Source organism: Taudactylus pleione, unplaced genomic scaffold (assembly GCF_031769625.1).
Source record: "Taudactylus pleione unplaced genomic scaffold, aTauple2 ptg000138l, whole genome shotgun sequence".
Classification (NCBI taxonomy): domain Eukaryota; kingdom Metazoa; phylum Chordata; class Amphibia; order Anura; family Myobatrachidae; genus Taudactylus; species Taudactylus pleione.
In genome coordinates this window covers 13398573-13417237 of record NW_028284540.1, presented here as the reverse complement: position 1 = coordinate 13417237, position 18665 = coordinate 13398573, and the positions used below count along the sequence as shown (strand labels likewise).

General features: G+C 41.1%; 3 pseudogenes; 1 reads left to right on the top strand and 2 right to left on the bottom strand.

Annotated features, from left to right (window-relative positions):
- Positions 1-10893: 10893 nt before the first annotated feature.
- LOC148522844 (5S ribosomal RNA) lies at positions 10894-11012 on the bottom strand (annotated as a pseudogene).
- An 884-nt stretch (positions 11013-11896) lies between these two features.
- Positions 11897-12015, bottom strand: LOC148522843 (5S ribosomal RNA; annotated as a pseudogene).
- A 6196-nt stretch (positions 12016-18211) lies between these two features.
- Positions 18212-18330, top strand: LOC148522842 (5S ribosomal RNA; annotated as a pseudogene).
- Positions 18331-18665: the final 335 nt, after the last annotated feature.

Sequence of the window (18665 nt, the reverse complement as noted above, 5' to 3'; positions counted from 1 at the left end):
AGGGGCGGAGGGATCTGAAAGGATCTCTCTTTGTGACCTGGGATTCCTTACCATAGGGAAGGAGCGGTGTGCGGGAACACTCGCCATCTGAAGATGGCGAATGCTCCCGCAGTTAAGCTATGAAAATATTGTATTTTCGGAGTTTGATGAATACTTTCCCCATACTAGTGTATGGGGACAGCGGGCCATTCCGGGACAGAAAGGTAAGCAAGAGAAATCTGTGATATCTTTGATGAATGGCACGAAACTTAATTTCTACAATTGCAGGTGAAATTTTTAATTTTCACCTGCTTTTGTAGAAATTAAGTGATGATGAATAGAGCCCTAGGGAGCAGATGTACTAAGCTCTAGAAAGTGATAAATTGGAGAGTGATAAACTGCCAACCAATCAGCTCCTAACTGTCATTTTTAAACACTGGGCCTGATTCATTATGGATCGCTATTGCGATCACAGCTCCGTAATATGCAATTACGGGTTGCACATTACAGTCTGTTGTGAAAATATGCTAATGATTGCTATCCCAATGCAACACACTGCCAGCATAGAGACACTCACTGCCTCCCACTACCACTATCTCACATCCGTAACACATTGCAAACCTCCATTAAAAACAATGGCAACATTGAGTACCATCAGCCACTCCCGCAGCATTACAGCAGCCCTGACCTTACTTAGAAATTGCTAACCTCATTGTACGCAGTGAATACTCAAGCTGCGTATGCAATCACTATGGCTAATTTATGCATGCCCATACAACGGTGTTCAAAAAGTCAGGCATGCCTGCGTTTCTCTGACCACCCCCAAATGCTAACTACCTTTCAATCACTCTGCAATTGCTCTGCATGGTCTCCTTGATCGCAGTGTGATTGCAGTGGTGCCTTCACGCACTGCGATGCATTTGCAATACACAGTAATCGTCTGTCTGCGTATGCTTTAGCAATAGCGATCCGTAATTAGTCAGGTGCTGAGCGGCTGGTAGTTTATCACTATCAAATTTATCACTTAGTACATCTCTGACCAAATCTGATATCCTTGATCTCATGTGAGTAACTCTTTCCATCATATTCAACATAGAATCAGTCACTCACTAACGTTAACTATATCATCTGAAGTTACTGTGACAGTTGCATTAAGTTCATCAGTAGAAAGAAATTAAGTTGAAAATGTCTTGGCATCTGCTGTGATACATTTTAATTTTCATGTATTGTGTCCTATATTTCATAGAAACACCCAGTAACTTACTTTGGGCTCTATTTATTATGTTAATTTTTATCAGACCCCGATAATTAACATTCCTACACGCTGCCAGCACCGGAGCAATACATCATTGCCCCTGCGCGGAGACAGCTGATCCGAAAATCAGCTGTCTAGACAAGTGAGCCAAGTGCACATGCATGACCTACAGGTCACACATGTGCACTAGAGCCCCAATGTCAGGTGGAAGGAGTCAGACAGGGGCAGAGGGATCCCATAGGGAAGGAGCAGGGTGAGAGGTGAGTACAGGAGCATCTGAAGATGGTGAATACTCCTGCAGTCAAGCCCTGGATATACTGTATTTTTGGAGCTTGATGAGTTCTGTCCCCATACTAGTGTATAAGGACAGTGGGCCATTCCGCGAGAGGAAGGTAAGCAGGAGATATCTGTGATACTAGTAGGGGTGTGCACCGGCAACTTTTCGTGTTTTGTGTTTTGTTTTGGATCTGGATCTTTCTTCATGTTTTGGATCTGGATTGGTTTTGCAAAAACCACCCTTCCGTGTTTTGGGTTCTGGGTTTTGTGTTTTGGATATGTATTTTTTTTTTAAAAAAGCATAAAAACAGCAAAAATCACAGAATTTGTGTTTTTTTCTGCTCCTATGCTATTATTAACCTCAATAACCTTAATTTCCACTCATTTCCAGTCTATTCTGAACACCTCACACCTCACAATAGTGTTTTTATGTCCAAAAGGTTGCACCGAGGTAGCTGGATGACTATGCTAAGCGATACATGTGGGCGGCACAAACACGTGGCCCATCTAGGAGTGACACTGCAGTGGCAGACAGGATGGCAGTTTGAAAAACTAGGCCCCAAACAGTACATAATGCAAAGAAAAAAAAGAGGTGCAAGATGGAATTGTCCTTGGGCCCTCCCACCCACCCTTATGTTGTATATATGAAACAGGACATTCACAGTTTAACAAAATAATCACTTCAGCGACAAGGACTGCCAGTTGTGGCTGAAATTATTGGTTTGTTTGGACCCTCACAAAACAAGCTGCCAATGCGCAGTGGACATTGGTGGAAATGATCCCATACACAAACTGGCTTTACATTTACAAAATAGGTAATATCAGATGTTGTCATCATCATCATGATCCCCATCAGTGTGTATATCCTCTTCTTCACACAATATTAATTCGTCCCCACTGGAATCCACCATTACAGGCTCCTCTATATTTTTTTTACTGAATTGCTGGTAAAGGTCTTCCTCGTGGAACATCATCTTATCAGAATTTTGGGGAAGTAACCTCCTACGCTGATCACTGACAAGGTTCCCGGCTGCGATGAAAAATCTTCCAGAGTACACACTGGAGGGTGGGCAACTTAAGTAAAGCAAAGCCAGTTTGTGTAAGGGACTCCAAAATGCATCACCAGTAGTGGTTCTCTTAGGAAAATTTAGTTTTTGCCTTGCCGCCACTGAAACTGAACGAGGAGATGCTGCTGTGTCACATGCACACTTTAACAAACCAATCATTTCAGCGCCAGGGTCTGCCTCACGACTGTGGCTGAAATGATTGGTTCGTTTGGGCCCCCACAAACAAGCTAGCAATTAATCTGTCCCTGCACAAACTGGCTCTACGGAGGCAAGATGTCGTCCTCATCCTCCTCATCCACCGATTCCTCATCCTCTTCAGTGTTGTGTACATCCTCATCCTCACAGAGTATTAATTAGTCCCCACTGGAATCCACCACCACAGGTCCCTCTGTACGTTCTGGAGGCTGGTCTCCCTGGAAGAGTTGATAATTAATTTTTATGAACATCATCTTCTCCACATTTTGTGAAAGCAACCTGGTAAAATAGAGCCAGTTTGTACAGGGGCCTCCAAATTGCCTCTTTTTCCTGCCAGTACAGGTACGGACTGTCTGACATGTCTACTTGGATGCTGTCACAGATGTAATCCTCCACCATTCTGTCAATGGTGACAGTATCATATGTAGTGATAGTAGACATGTCAGAAATTGTTGCCAGGTCCTTCAGTCCAGACCAGATGTCCAAACTTGGTCCTGCCTGCCCTGCATCACCGCTAGTGGGTTGCTTAGGATACCTAAGTTTTTTCCTGGCAGCCCCAGTTGCGGGAGAAAATGAAGAAGGAGCTGTTGACGTGTCACCTTCCGCTTCAGCTGACAGTGTTTTCACCAGCAGGTCTTTGAACCTCTGCAGGCTTGTGTCGGCCAGAAAGAGAGACACCACATAGACTTTAACCATAGGATCGAGCATGGTGGCCAAAATGTAGTGGTCTGATTTCAACAGATTGACCACCCTGGAATCCTGGCAAAGCGAATGAAGGGCTTCATCCACAAGTCCCACATGCCGAGCGGAATCGCTCCATCTTAACTCCTCCTTCACTTTCTCTAGCTGCTTCTGCAAAAGCCTGATGAGGGGAATGACCTGACTCAAGCTGGCACTGTCTGAACTGACTTCACGTGTGGCAAGTTCGAAGGGCTGGAGAACCTTGCACAACACGGAAATCATTCTCCACTGTGCTTGAGTCAGGTGCATACCCCCTCCTTTGCCTATGTCATAGGTGGATGTATAGGCTTGAATGGCCTTTTGCTGCTCCTCCATCCTCTGAAGCATATAGAGGGTTGAGTTCCACCGCGTCACAACCTCTTGCTTTAGGTGATGGTGGGGCAGTTTCAAGAGTGTTTGCTGGTGCTCCAGTCTTCGGCACGCAATCGCTGAATGGCGAAAGTGGCCAGAAATTTTTCGGGCCACCCAAAGCGTCTCCTGCATGCCCCTGTCGCTTTTCAGAAAATTCTGCACCACCAAGTTTATTGTGTGAGCAAAACATGGGACGTGCTGGAATTTTCCCAGATGTAATGCCTGCACAATATTGGTGGCGTTGTCAGATATCACAAATCTCAGGAGAGTCTAAGTGGGGTAAGCCACTGGGTGATGATTTCCCTCAGTTTCTCTAAGAGGTTGTCGGCGGTGTGCCTCTTACTGAAACCAGTGATACACAGCGTAGCCTGCCTTGGAATGAGCTGGCATTTCTGAGATGCTGCTACTGGTGATGCTGCTGTTGTTGCTGCGTATGGTGATACATCTACCCAGTGTGCTGTCACAGTCATATAGTCCTTAGTCTGCCCTGTTCCACTTGTCCACATGTCCGTAGTTAAGTGGACATTGGGTACAACCGCATTTTTCAGGACACTGAGGACACTTTTTCTGACGTTTCTGTACAGTCTCGGTATCGCCTGCCTAGTGAAGTGGAATCTAGATGGGATTTGGAACCGGGGACACAACTACCTCCATCAATTGTCTAAATCCCTCTGCACCAATGGTGGACACCGGACGCACGTCTAACACCAACATAGCAGTCAAGGCCTCAGTTATACGTTTTGCTTCAGGATAACTGCTGTCGTACTTCATCCTCCTCGCTAAGGACTGTTGGAGGGTCAATTGTTTAGTAAAAGTAGTGGTGTTCCTACTTCCTCTCTGGGATAATGAATGACTCCCAGCTGCAGCAACAGCAGCAGCGGCAGCAGTAGGCGTAGCAATGCAGGATCCTCCGGAGGAATCCCGGATAGGAGAGTCAGTCATGCCAGTGACATGGCCTGCAGGACTATTTCTGATCCTGACTAAGGAGGAAATTGATGAGGAGGGAGTTGACGGTGTGGTTTGCAGGTGCTTGGATACAACAGGACAAAGGGATTTAGGTGTCCCTGGACTGCTTACGGTCTTAGCCAAAGTTTCTGAACTTGACAGTAACTTTTTATGAATGCGCTGCTGGTGATGTATAAGGGAGGATGTTCCTAGGTGGTTAACATCCCTACCCCTACTTATTTCACCTTTACATAAGGTACATATGGCAAGACAGTTGTTGTCCGGATTTGGATAGAAATATTGCCAGACCAAAGAGGTGGAATGTTTGGTCTTCTGCCCAGGCATGACCGTGATGGGCTTTTTCATCCCACGGACAACTGTCTCCCCCGGAGCCTGATATAAACAAACCACATCACCATCAGAATCCTCCATGCCAACTTCCTCCTCAGCGCTAGCTACACCAGTATCCTCATCCTGTTGTACTTCAACAGTAACATCTTCAATTTGCATATCAGCAAGTGGACTGTGGGTGCTCCTTTCAGCACTTGCAGAGGGCATGCAAATGGTGGAAGGAGCCACCTCTTCCCATCCAGTGCTGGGAAGGTCAGGCATCGCAACCGCCACCACACTTGGACTCTCCTTGGGGATTTGTGATATCTTCTTAGAATGCACAGTTCTTCGCTGTGCTTTTGCCAGCTTAACTCGTTTGATTTTTTTTAGCGGGATGAGGGCTTCCATCGTCATGTGAAGCTGAACCACTAGTCATGAACATAGGGATAGACCTTAGCCATTCCTTGCCACTCTGTGTCGTAAAAGGCATATTGGCAAGTTTATGTTTCTCCTCAGATGATTTAAATGTTTTTTTTAAGGTAATTTTCCTGAACTTTGTCATTTGGGATTGTATATGCCCTCTACTATGACATTGGGCATCGGCCATGGCAGACGACGTTGAAGGCATGTTATCGTCTATGTCATGACTAGTGGCAGCAGCTTCAGTAGTAGGAGGAAGTGGTTCTTGATCTTTCCCTGTTTTATTTTATTCGGAGAAAGTTTGGTCCTCCATTTATGTTATATTGATATATACGTGCTGCTAAGGTGCACACAAACACAGAAAATTATTTTTTATTATTGTTGGAGACTAGTGCATTTTGTGGGTTACACCACCCTTTAAGAAATGAGCCAGCCGGCTCTTTACTTATGGGACACAGGCACACGCTTGGCGCTGCTCCTTTGTTGAGGCACGTGCAGCTACAGTGCACACTATTCACAAAGACAGGAAAAAAAAGAATTTTTAATTTTTGTGGAGCGCACTTTGAGGGTCACACCACCCTTTAACAGACAGATGCACGCTTGGCGCTGCTGCTTTGAGGATGCACGTACAGTGCAGACAATTCACAAACAGAAGAAAATATTTTATTTTTGTTGGAGTGTACTTTGGGGGTTACACCACCCTTTAACAGACAGACGCACGCTTGGTGCTCCTTTGTTGATAACCGTGCGGCCACAGTGCACACAGGGCCTGATTCAGACCCGCTTGCGAGCGCTGAGCACTCGCAAGTGGGTCGATGTGGCACAATTGCGAATGCGCACGACGGAGGCGGCTCCATCGTGCACATGCGTGAGACCCGAATAACGATGGCCAAGCCATCGTTATGGGTCTCGCACCAAAGGGGGCATGCTGTCGATGGTGATTGACAGCACGCCCCCTTTGGTGCACGTGCCATGGGCGTGGCTGCCCAGATGGAGGCGTTCCCATGGGAACGCCTACCATCTGGGGCTGGCCCCTCTGACATCACTAGTGATGTCAGTGGGAGTGCTTTTGGCTCTGATAGATGGTCTTGACCATCGCGACCATCATTTTGGACTGCTCGCTATAGCTGTGGGTTGGCACCCACAGCTATGCGAGCGGCCAGGAGGCCGCTTCAAAAAGTAGGAGGGACGGCCCTGATTCAGAGCGAGCGCTCTGTCAGAGCGTCCGGCTCTGAATCAGGGCTACAATTCACAAACACAGAAAATATTTTTTTATTTTGTTTGGAGTGCACTTTGGGGGTTACAGCACCCTTTAACGGTCAAGCCAGCTGACCCATTACTTATGACACAGACGCACGCTTGGTGCTAGTTTGTTGATGCACGTGCGGCTACTGTGCACACCATTCACAAACACAAAAAAAATATATATATATTTTTTTTTTTGGAGTGCACTTTGGGGGTTACAGCACCCTTTAACGGTCAAGCCAGCCGACCCTTTACTTATGACACAGACACACGCTTGGCACTACTTTGTTGATGTACGTGCGGCTACTGTGCACACCATTCACAAACACAAAAAAAATAATATTTTTTTTTATTTTGTTTGGAGTGCACTTTGGGGGTTACAGCACCCTTTAACGGTCAAGCCAGCCGGCCCTTTACGTATGACACAGGCGCACACTTGACGCTACTTTGTTGATAACCGTGCGGCCACAGTGCACACAGGGCCTGATTCAGAGCCAGACGCTCTGACCATAGCGCTCGCTCTGAATCAGGGCCGGCCTAGCTTAAAATGGAGCGCCCTCCTGGCCACTCGCATAGCTGTGGGTGACCACCCACAGCTTTTGCAAGCGGCCAAAAAGATGGTCGCGATGGTCAAGACCATCGCGACCATCGGGCTTGCGATGAGACCCTGCGGTAGGGTCTCGCTGACGCAAGCCCAGGAGTGCTTTTGGCTCTATAAGAGCCAAAAACACTCCCACTGACATCACTAGTGATGTCAGTGGTGCCGGACCATGGGAACGCCTCCGTCTGGGCAGCCACGCCACTGACACACCCACCAAAGGGGGCGTGCTGTCACTCACCATCGACAGCACGCCACCTTTGGTGCGAGACCCATAGCGACGGCTTCCCCGTCGCTCGCCGGGTCTCACGCATGCGCACGACGGATGCGCCTCCGTCATGCGCATGCGCATTTGGGTAACATCGACCCGCTTGCGAGTGTACAGCACTCGCGAGCGGGTCTGAATGAGACCCACTATTAACAAACACAGAAAATAACTTTTTATTTTGTTTGGAGTGCACTTTGGGGGTTACAGCACCCTTTAACGGTCAAGCCAGCCAGCCCTTTACTTATGACACAGGCGCACGCTTGGCGCTACTTTGTTGATGCACGTGCGGCTACTGCGCACACAATTCACAAACACAGAAAAAAAATATATTATTTGGAGTGCACTTTGGGGGTTACAGCACCCTTCAACGTATGAGCCAGCCGACCCTTTACTTATGACACAGGCGCTCGCTTGGTGCTACTTTTTTGATGCACGTGTGGCTACTGCGCACATAATTCACAAACACAGAAAAAAATGTATTTTTTTTTGCACCTTGGGGGAGCACCCCTGATGAACAGAGCACCCCCTGGACAACACTACAGCACCCCTTTAGGACTGGGACACTGCACAGGACTTTGGAGTGGACACAGCCCCTATGGACATCTGACTGCACAACACAGTCCAGCCAGCCCCTATGGACTTTGGAGTAGTGGACACAGCCCCTATGGACAACAGCAGCACAGCACAACACTACACTACACTACACTATACAGCCCAGCCAGCCCTAACTCCCACCCTCCCTCTTCACTGTCCACAGCCGAATGAGAAAATGGCGCTGACGCGGGTACCTTATATAGAATCCAAAACCCACGAGACCCGTAAGGCGGGACGATGACGTTTTGCCTCGATTTCAGATCCAAGTCAGGCGGGAAAAGTCGAGCCTGACTCGGATCGGCCTCGGATCCGGGGGGCTCGGGGGGGTTCAGATTTCAGAAATCCGAACCCGCTCACCCCTAGATACTAGGGTATGGGGACAGCGGGCCATTCCGCAAGAGGAAGGTATGTAGGAGGTATCTGTGATATCTCCTTCTTTACCTTCTTGATGAATTGCCCGAAATCTTAATTTCTACAATTACAGGTGAAAATGTGCATTTTCACCTACTTTTGTAGAAATGAAGTGATGATGAATAGACCATTGAGTGGTGTAACTAATAATGGGAATTAGAAGGATGGGGTTATGGTACATTCAGTGAAGGTGGAACAGTAATATAACAGTCAGTGAGTGAGGGGTGTAATAACAGTAATAAGATGGATTGGATATAGTACAATTTGTGCAATGGCATATGCAGCTTGAGTACTCACTGCTTGCGTCGAGGTTAGCAATTTATGAGTAAGGTTAGACCTGTTGTAATTGTGTGTGAGGGGCCGATGTTACTCGATGTTCTCGATGTATACACAGGACTGCAAGGTATTATGGATGTGAGATAGTGGTAGTGGGTGTCGCTATGCCGACAGTGCAACGACATTGCGATTGCATTCACTAGCATATTTTCAGGTGCACAAAGAGGGGGGGCAGGTACTATTTACCCGGGCCTGGGCTTCCAGAGGTGCCTGGGTCTGGGCCACCCCCCTCCCTTTCTCCCTCCATCATAGCAGCCCAGCAACAGCGTAGGCTGAGCTGCAGTGGGAAACGGTTGTTGCTGCTGATCAGCAGCCACAGCAATCTCCTATGCCTGTGGGGGGGAGCGATCACAGTGCGCGTGTTTTTTTTTTTTGCTCAAGGGGGATTGATCACACTTCCCATGATTAGGACACACCCCCCTCTTCACCTGAGCATGGCAGGGCTCTCTATGCCACTGCATATTTTCACAGCAGATCTGCGTGCATAATTGCATCTGCAATCGCAATCCGTAATGAATCAGGCCCATACATTATAAGCAATACCGGTGCAGAGTCAGATGAAAATGGACAAATATTATATGTAAAGTGCAGCAGAATGTGTGTGTGCTATATTAATAACTGCTTCATATCATATATAAATATACACACATATATATATACAGTATATACACACATATATATATATATATATATGTATATACACATATAGATACACACACATATATATATATATATATACATATATAAATCGATACAGACATACAGTATATATATATAGTTGCACATGTATACACTCATATATATATATATATATAAATGTACAGAACATTTTCCTATACTGGTACATGGCAGCACCACAACGATAAGAAAAAAGATAGGCGGCACTCCCAGTAGAAAAATAAATCAATTGGTGTTTAAATAAGAAAATATATGGGTACAGATAACGTTGACATTTCAAGACCTTAAGGTCTTTTCATCAGGACTGTACATATCATACTGGTATGTTCAGTCCTGATGAAAAGACCTTAGGGTCTCGAAACGTCGACATTATCATCGACATTATCTGTCGACATTATCTGTACCCTGAGCTTCTTCAAAGGAGGATTTCGAGAAGTTTGTAATTCATTCCTATAAAAAAGAACTTTATTATTCTTTAAGATTTAACATTCATATGATGGAATTCATTGATCAAAATATGATTATGCCCATTGTAATAAAGGAGATTTTTTTTGTTATTTATTTAATTATTTATTTTTATTATTTATTTATTACCAGTTATTTATATAGCGCACACATATTCCGCAGCGCTTTACAGAGAGAATATTTGGCCATTCACATCTGTCCCTGCCCCAGTGGAGCTTACAATCTATATTCCCTAACACATGCTCACACACATACATACTTATGGTCAATTTTGAGGGGAGCCAATTAACCTACCAGTATATTTTTGGAGTGTGGGAGGAAACCGGAGTACCCGGAGGAAACCCACGCAAGCACAGGGAGAATATACAAACTCCACACAGTTAGGGCCATGGTGGGAATTGAACCCATGACCTCATTGCTGTGAGGCAGTAACGCTAACCATTACACCGTCTGTGCTGCCTAAATAGTCAGTCCTTGTTTGTTTTAGAAAAAGTATGTATATTATTTATATTATCTATATTATAATTGATGCTCCTACGATAATGTGATGTATCACATATCAGTCTCTCGCTTTTTGTGCCAAGTATTAGTCTCTCGCTTTTTGTGCCAAGAAATAAGCACAGGGTTATATTTATCCAAGTCCACTAGTGGTAGGTAAGTTGTTGTTTTGATAAATGGAAGTCATTCATCTTCTCATAAATGTTCCACATAAGGATTGTGTTCAGTGTAACTTATCTTAGATCTACAGAACCTGGTCTTCCCATGAGGTCACCCATCCAAGTACTGACCAAGCCCATCCGAACTTAACTTCCAAGATCAAAAGAGATTGGGTGTTCTACGGATGATGTGAATGTAGATACCATGTTAAACACTGTTTCACGTCCTAGTAATGTTATCCTCGGGAAGAATCTTCAGATGTCCTTGAATCCCAGTGATGTCAGTGTTCTTGATTCGAGCATCCCTTCCATTTCTTTTTGACAGTTTCTTGGATGGTTTCTTTTAGAGTATATATGGATTTTGTTTAGAATAACTTATCTACAGAACCTGGTCTTCCCAGGGGGTCACCCATCCAAGTACTGAGATGGGGTTTGTGGGACTAGTCTGATGTAGAAGTTGGGGTTTGTGGGACTAGTCTGGAATAAGTATTGGAATTCATCCTTTGTTAAGACATCTTTATGTAGGCCATGTACCAGAAGTTTTCTTAATTCATCTATATATCCTTCTAGTGGGTCCTTGGTAAGTTTCACATATGAGACTTCATCATCCAGTAGTCTATTGGCTTTTTTTAAGTAGTATGTCCTGTCCATAATGACTAGTTATCAGCTTATTTTATAACTATTTCTGTATTTTGTTGTAAGCTTTTTAATGCTTCCTTTTCCTTATTCTTTAAATTATACATATGTGTTGGTAGAATATCTGTGTCACGTAGATCTTTTTTGACTAATTCATAGAACTTGCTAAGATGGCTTCCTTTTGATTCGATCAGATAATTTTTAGACTTGCATTTTAATCCAGAATTAGAATATTTTTCATTGCAGTTATTAATAATGGCACTATCTTTCTTTAAGAAATGTCGTTTTAGTGTAATATTTCGTACAAATTTATTAAGATCTATAAAGATCTGAAATTTATTTGTGTTATTTGTAGGAGCAAAATTCAGACCTCGATTTAAAAGCAAAATTTCTGGGTTACTGAGTTCATGTTTTGATAAATAAGGATTGTGTTCAGTGTAACTTATCTTAGATCTACAGAACCTGGTCTTCCCAGGAGGTCACCTATCCAAGTACTGACCAAGCCCATCCAAACTTAACTTCCAAGATCAGATGAGATTGGGTGTTCTACAGATGGTGTGAATGTAGATACCATGTTAAACACTGTTTCATGTCCTAGTGATGTAATCCTCAGGAAGAATCTTAAAATGTCCTTGAATCCCGGTGATGTCAGTGTTTTTGATTCAAGCATCCCTTCCATTTCTTTTTGATAGTTTCTTGGATGGTTTCTTTTAGAGTATATATGGATTGTGTTCAGTGTAACTTATCTACAGAACCTGGTCTTCCCAGGGGGTCACCCATCCAAGTACTGACCTTTCACGCTAATTATTATAGACAATAGAGATAGATATTGTAGAATTGTATCAGTACTGTAAGCTAATTAAGTGCTACAGGAAATGGTGCTGAAGTACTCCATGTATGGGCAGAAATAATACCCAATTTTGATACCATGTACTACGGAGGAGATATAGAATCCCCTTTTTTAATAGGATTTATGTAAAAATCTTTACAGGTTAATTATTATAGACAATAGAGATAGCTATTGTAGAATTGTATCAGTACTATAAGCTAAATAAGTGCTACAGGAAATAACATCACAAACATAATTGAATGCCAATTGTTCCTGTTAGTGGGGTATATAAGCCAGGATACCTCATCAGATTGATGCATCCCTTTGATGAAGTCTGATTACTGATGAAACGCATTGGGGCTTGCACTATTCTTGCCTCCATGAACTGGGTCTGATTACGCCATTAAGATAAATATATGATCTACCTCTTTTTTGTTTTAAGAAGTACCAATTTTTTTCTATATATTCATATTTCCTTGTCTTGCCTTTACGTATATACCTACTTTTAACAATTGTCTGTTATTATATATGTACATTAAATGTTTTCTTATATATTTTTTATAACCTTTGATACCATGTTAAACACTGTTGCACTTTCTAGTGATGTTATCCTCGGGAAGAATCTTCAGATGTCCTTGAATCCCAGTGATGTCAGTGTTCTTGATTCGAGCATCCCTTCCATTTCTTTTTGATAGTTTCTTGGATGGTTTCTTTGAGAGTATATATGGATTGTGTTCAGTTTAACTTATCTACAGAACCTGGTCTTCCCAGGGGGTCACCCATCCAAGTACTGACCAGGCCCATCCGACCTTAACTTCCAAGAATTTGGGTGTTATACGGATGGTAAGAGTGTAGATACAATGTTAGGAACTGTTTCACAACCTAATATTGCAATCCTTAGGAGAGATCTACAGATGAATGGTGCAATCTCGTAGCTGTCATTAAATCCTAGTGGTGTCAATGTTCTTAATTCAAAAATCCAAAACATTTCTCTTTTTGATAATTTTTTGGCTAAGTCTCCCCCTCTCTCTCCTAGGGTGACTTGTTCCATTGGTTTAAATGTTAGATCCTCCGGATTGGAGTTGTGACATAATAGAAAGTGTTTTGAAACTGCATGACCTTCCAATTTATTCCTGATATTCCTTATATGTTCTTGTATGAATCGTTTTAAAGTCCTCTTTGTTTTTCTGACATATTTCATACCGCACGTACACTCCAATAGGTAGATGATTAATGTTGAGTTGCAAGTCATATATTGTTTAATTTTGTATTCTTTTGTGTTTTCTGATTTTGTGAAGGTTCTTCTTTGTGGATGTAGGAATTTGCATACATTACATCTCCCGCATTTATAGCTTCCAGTACATTGTAGGGTTTGATGTTTATTAATTATATTGCCATCTGTTGGCATGCTTGGGGCTATTGTGTCTTTTATGCTTCTTGCCTTTCTAAACACTACTGAAGGTCTAGGAGGAATTATGTCCTTCAGGATGGGATCCATCTGTAAAATGTGCCAGTGTTTAGTCAGGGTTTTCTTGATGAGGTTTTCTTGGTTGTTATATGTGGTGATAAAGGGAGGCATATCTTTAGTACTATCATTTTTATCTCTGTATGTTAATAATTCAGTTCTATCCATTTGTGTGGTCCTTGTTGCTGCTTCTGAAAGTAATTCATCAGGGTATCCCTTTTTCACAACAATTCCGTTTAATTCTAAGGAATTGTGAGCTTGGGATGTTATTTTTTCATTTTTTCAAATGTCCGCTTTTGTAGTGTAAATAGCTGTTTGTATCAACCTTCTTTATAAATGTTTTTGTAATAATTTTGTCTCCTTGATGTGTAAGAATTAGGTACAGAAATTCAATGGATTGATTGACACAGATATTCTACCAACACAAATGTATAATTTAAAGAATAAGGAAAAGGAAGCATTAAAAAACTTACAACAAAATACAGAAATAGTTATAAAAGAAGCTGATAACTAGTCATTATGGACAGGACATACTACTTAAAAAAAGCCAATAGACTACTGGATGATGAAGTCTCATATGTGAAACTTTCCAAGGACCCACTAGAAGAATATATAGATGAATTAAGAAAACTTCTGGTACATGGCCTACATAATGATGTCTTAACAAAGGATGAATTCCAATATTTCTTAAGACACAAATACTTATATAATCATTGAAATTATTGCATTGGGCATTACCTCATGGTTTAGTTTTTATTATGCACCTGCACATATGCACTAGACACGTTATATTGATTGTTCTTTGCACAATTTTAGTATAAATATATGAAGTGTATAGGCACTGTTGTCACTCACTCATCAACTTCATTGGTTTTATGTTTTTAATGTGGTAACTAGCCATTACCAACTCACTGTTGTTAGAGCAGACACTTATATTAAAATAAGAAAGTGCAACACACTGGTCTATAAAACTCAAAGAAAGATAGGGAGGCTTGTCAAAACCAGTCACTGAGATCATTCACAATACACATTTGTTACTTGGCTATTTGTTCTCAGCTGACGGTAGTAACAAGCACTGACTTTTCTTTGAAAAATGTTTAGAAATACAGATCATCTTAATAAAAGGAGCGATATATGCCAAAAGATCTTTAATGAAAGTAACACAATACCCCAAGAAAATGCTCCAACAGAAAATATTGATAATATGTTTTGAGATATTTAAAGACTTATCATTAAGGAAATAAAAGCATGCCGGGACATTAAATGTTTGGAGCACTACATTTCAGTTAACAGAATACCAAGAGTACTGAGAATCCTTAAAAACCCTACATTCGGTCTGGATAGACCTGAATTTACCAAGGAATGGGACAGCGTATTATATCAATGCTCATTAAACCTAATGAAACTCATTATACAGGAAAAAGAGGTAATCTTACAGGGACTGAAAAATGACATTAAGAATAAAGAAAAACAGATGGAAACATCTAAAGAAAAGGAGGATTACAAAATAAATGAGAAAGTGTTAAACAAACAATTGGAAAATATTGAAGAGGAAGTCATGAGAGGTAAAGAAAAGTAATTTCTAAGGGACAAAAAACATAATGATACAAACAAAGTGAAAAACTGGAGTAGGTTTGCTACATCTAACAACTTATAGCCTCAATCAAAATATAGCTATGAACAAAGAAATTGGGGTGCGCCACCATACAAAAGGAAACTAGATGCAAGACACAACAACTCCCCTAATCATGAAAGCATCAAAATCAGAAACAGATTCTCTACCCTACAACGTCTGGATTCTGGCAGTGACAGTGAGAGTTTTTTATCCCCAAGTACAGAACATATAAATAGGAATCCAAAAAGAACATTCTTCAGAGAGACAGCCAGATTAGCATCCCCCCTCAAAAGAAATATAAGAGACTAAGAGGAAAACGGGGCAGCAGGAGGGAGAAGCCAAAAAAGGAGATATGGCCAGTAAAAACAGAAAAGAAAGGCATATTTAATTTATCAAAACATTTATCAGTAACCCAGAAATTTTGCTTTTAAATCGATGTCTGAATTTTGCTCCTACAAATAACACAAATAAATTTTAGACCTTTATAGATCTTAATAAATTTGTACAAAATATTACACTAAAACGACAGAAAGATAGTGCCATTATTAATAACTACAATGAAAAATATTCTAAATCTGCATTGAAATGCAAGTCTAAATAGTATCCGATCGAAGCATTAAAAAACTTACAACAAAATACAGAAATAGTTATAAAATAAGCTGATAAAAGGGGGGGACTAGTCATTATGGACAGGTCATACTACTTAAAAGAAGCCAATAGACTACTGGATGATGAAGTCTCATATGTGAAACTTACCGAGGAACCACTAGTAGAATATATAGATGAATTAAGAAAACTTCTGGTACATGGCCTACATAAAGATGTCTTAACAAAGGATGAATTCCAATACTTATTCCAGACTAGTTCCACAAACCCCATCTTCTACTTCCTTCCAAAGATACACAAGTCCCTAAGTGAAGCCCCTGGTAGGCCTATTATTTATGGGATAGATTCGCTAACATAACATCTATCTGAGTATGTGGACATTTTTCTATACAAATATGTAAAAGAACTGGACTCAAATGTAAAGTATACCACAAATGTACTCCAAATGATTGAACCCTTAGAGTGGAAAGAGTCATGTATGTGGGTGACCATAGACGTACAATCACTGTATACTTGTATTGAGCATAATAAAGGAGTTGAGGGATGCAGAGATTTCTTAGAAGCAGATACTATGATAGACCCACCACACAAGGATTTTATATGTGATCTTATGATTTTTATTTTGAACCACAACAATTGAAAATGTTTAAATCAATTTTATACAAAGATTTGTGGCACCGCAATGGGGACCATCTTTGCACACAGCTTAGCCAACTTATTTATGGGGAGCTGGGAAAAGAATCACATGTATAAAAATAATCCTTTTAGAGAACATGTCATTTTTTATAAGAGATACATTGATGACATTTTAATTATATGGAATGGGACGAAAGAATGCTTTGAGAGATTTTTTACTTATATCATGAATAATAGGATGAATTTAAAAGTCACCTATAATATCAGTGATCAATTCATTGAATTTCTGGACCTAATTCTTACACATCAAGGAGACAAAATAATTACAAAAAATGTTATAAAGAAAGTTGATACGAACAGCTATTTACTCTACAAAAGCGGACATTTGAAAAAATGGAAAAATAACATCCCATGCTCACAATTCCTTAGAATTAAACGGAATTGTATTGAAGCAAAAACATCAGAAGATCAAATAAATCTATATGCAGATAGATTTCGAGAAAAGGGATACCCTGATGAATTACTTTCAGAAGCAGCAACAAGGACCACACAAATGGATAGAACTGAATTATTAACATACAGAGATAAAAATGATAGTACTAAAGATATGCCTCCCTTTATCACCACATATAACAACCAAGAAAACCTCATCAAGAAAACCCTGACTAAACACTGGCACATTTTACAGATGGATCCCATCCTGAAGGACATAATTCCTCCTAGACCTTCAGTAGTGTTTAGAAAGGCAAGAAGCATAAAAGACACAATAGCCCCAAGCATGCCAACAGATGGCAATATAATTAATAAACATCAAACCCTACAATGTACTGGAAGCTATAAATGCGGGAGATGTAATGTATGCAAATTCCTACATCCACAAAGAAGAACCTTCACAAAATCAGAAAACACAAAAGAATACAAAATTAAACAATATATGACTTGCAACTCAACATCAATAATCTACCTATTGGAGTGTACGTGTGGTATGAAATATATCAGAAAAACAATGAGGACATTAAAACTACGCATACAAGGACATATAAGGAATATCAGGAGTAAATTGGAAGGTCATGCAGTTTCAAAACTCTTTCTATTATGTCACAACTCCAATCCGGAGGATCTAACATTTAAACCAATAGAACAAGTCACCCTAGGAGAGAGAGGGGGAGACTTAGCCAAGAAATTATCAAAAAGAGAAATGTTTTGGATTTTTGAATTAAGAACATTGACACCACTAGGATTTAATGACAGCTACGAGATTGCACCATTCATCTGAAGATCTCTCTTACGGATTACAATATTAGGTTGTGAGACAGTTCCTAACAAGGTATCTACTCTCATACCCTCCGTAGAACATCCAAATTCTTGGAAGTTAAGCTCAGATGGGCCTGGTCAGTACTTGGATGGGTGACCCCCTGGGAAGACCAGGTTCTGTAGATAAGTTACACTGACCACAATCCGTATATACTCTAAAAGAAACCATCCAAGAAACTATCAAAAAGAAATGGAAGGGATGCTCGAATCCAGAACACTGACATCACCGGGATTCAAGGACATCCGAAGATTCTTCCTGAGGATTACATCACTATAAAGTGAAACAGTGTTTAACATGGTATCTACATTCACACCATCCGTAGAACACCCAATCTCATCTGATCTTGGAAGTTAAGTTCAGATGGGATTGGTCAGTACTTGGATGGGTGACCTCCTGGGAAGACCAGGTTCTGTAGATCTAAGATAAATTACCTTTGAACACAATCCTTATGTGAAACATTTATGAGAAGATGAATGACTTCCATTTATCAAAACAACCACTTACCTACAACTAGTGGACTTGGATATATATAACCCAGTGCTTATTTCTTGGCACAAAAAGTGAGAGACTGATACTTGGCACAAAAAGCGAGAGACTGATATGTGATACTTCACATTATCGTAGGAGCATCAATTTTAATATAGATAATATAAATAATATACGTACTTTTTCTAAAACAAACAAGGACTGACTAATTAAATAAATAACAAAAAAAATCTCCTTTATTACAATAAGCATAGTCATATTTTGATC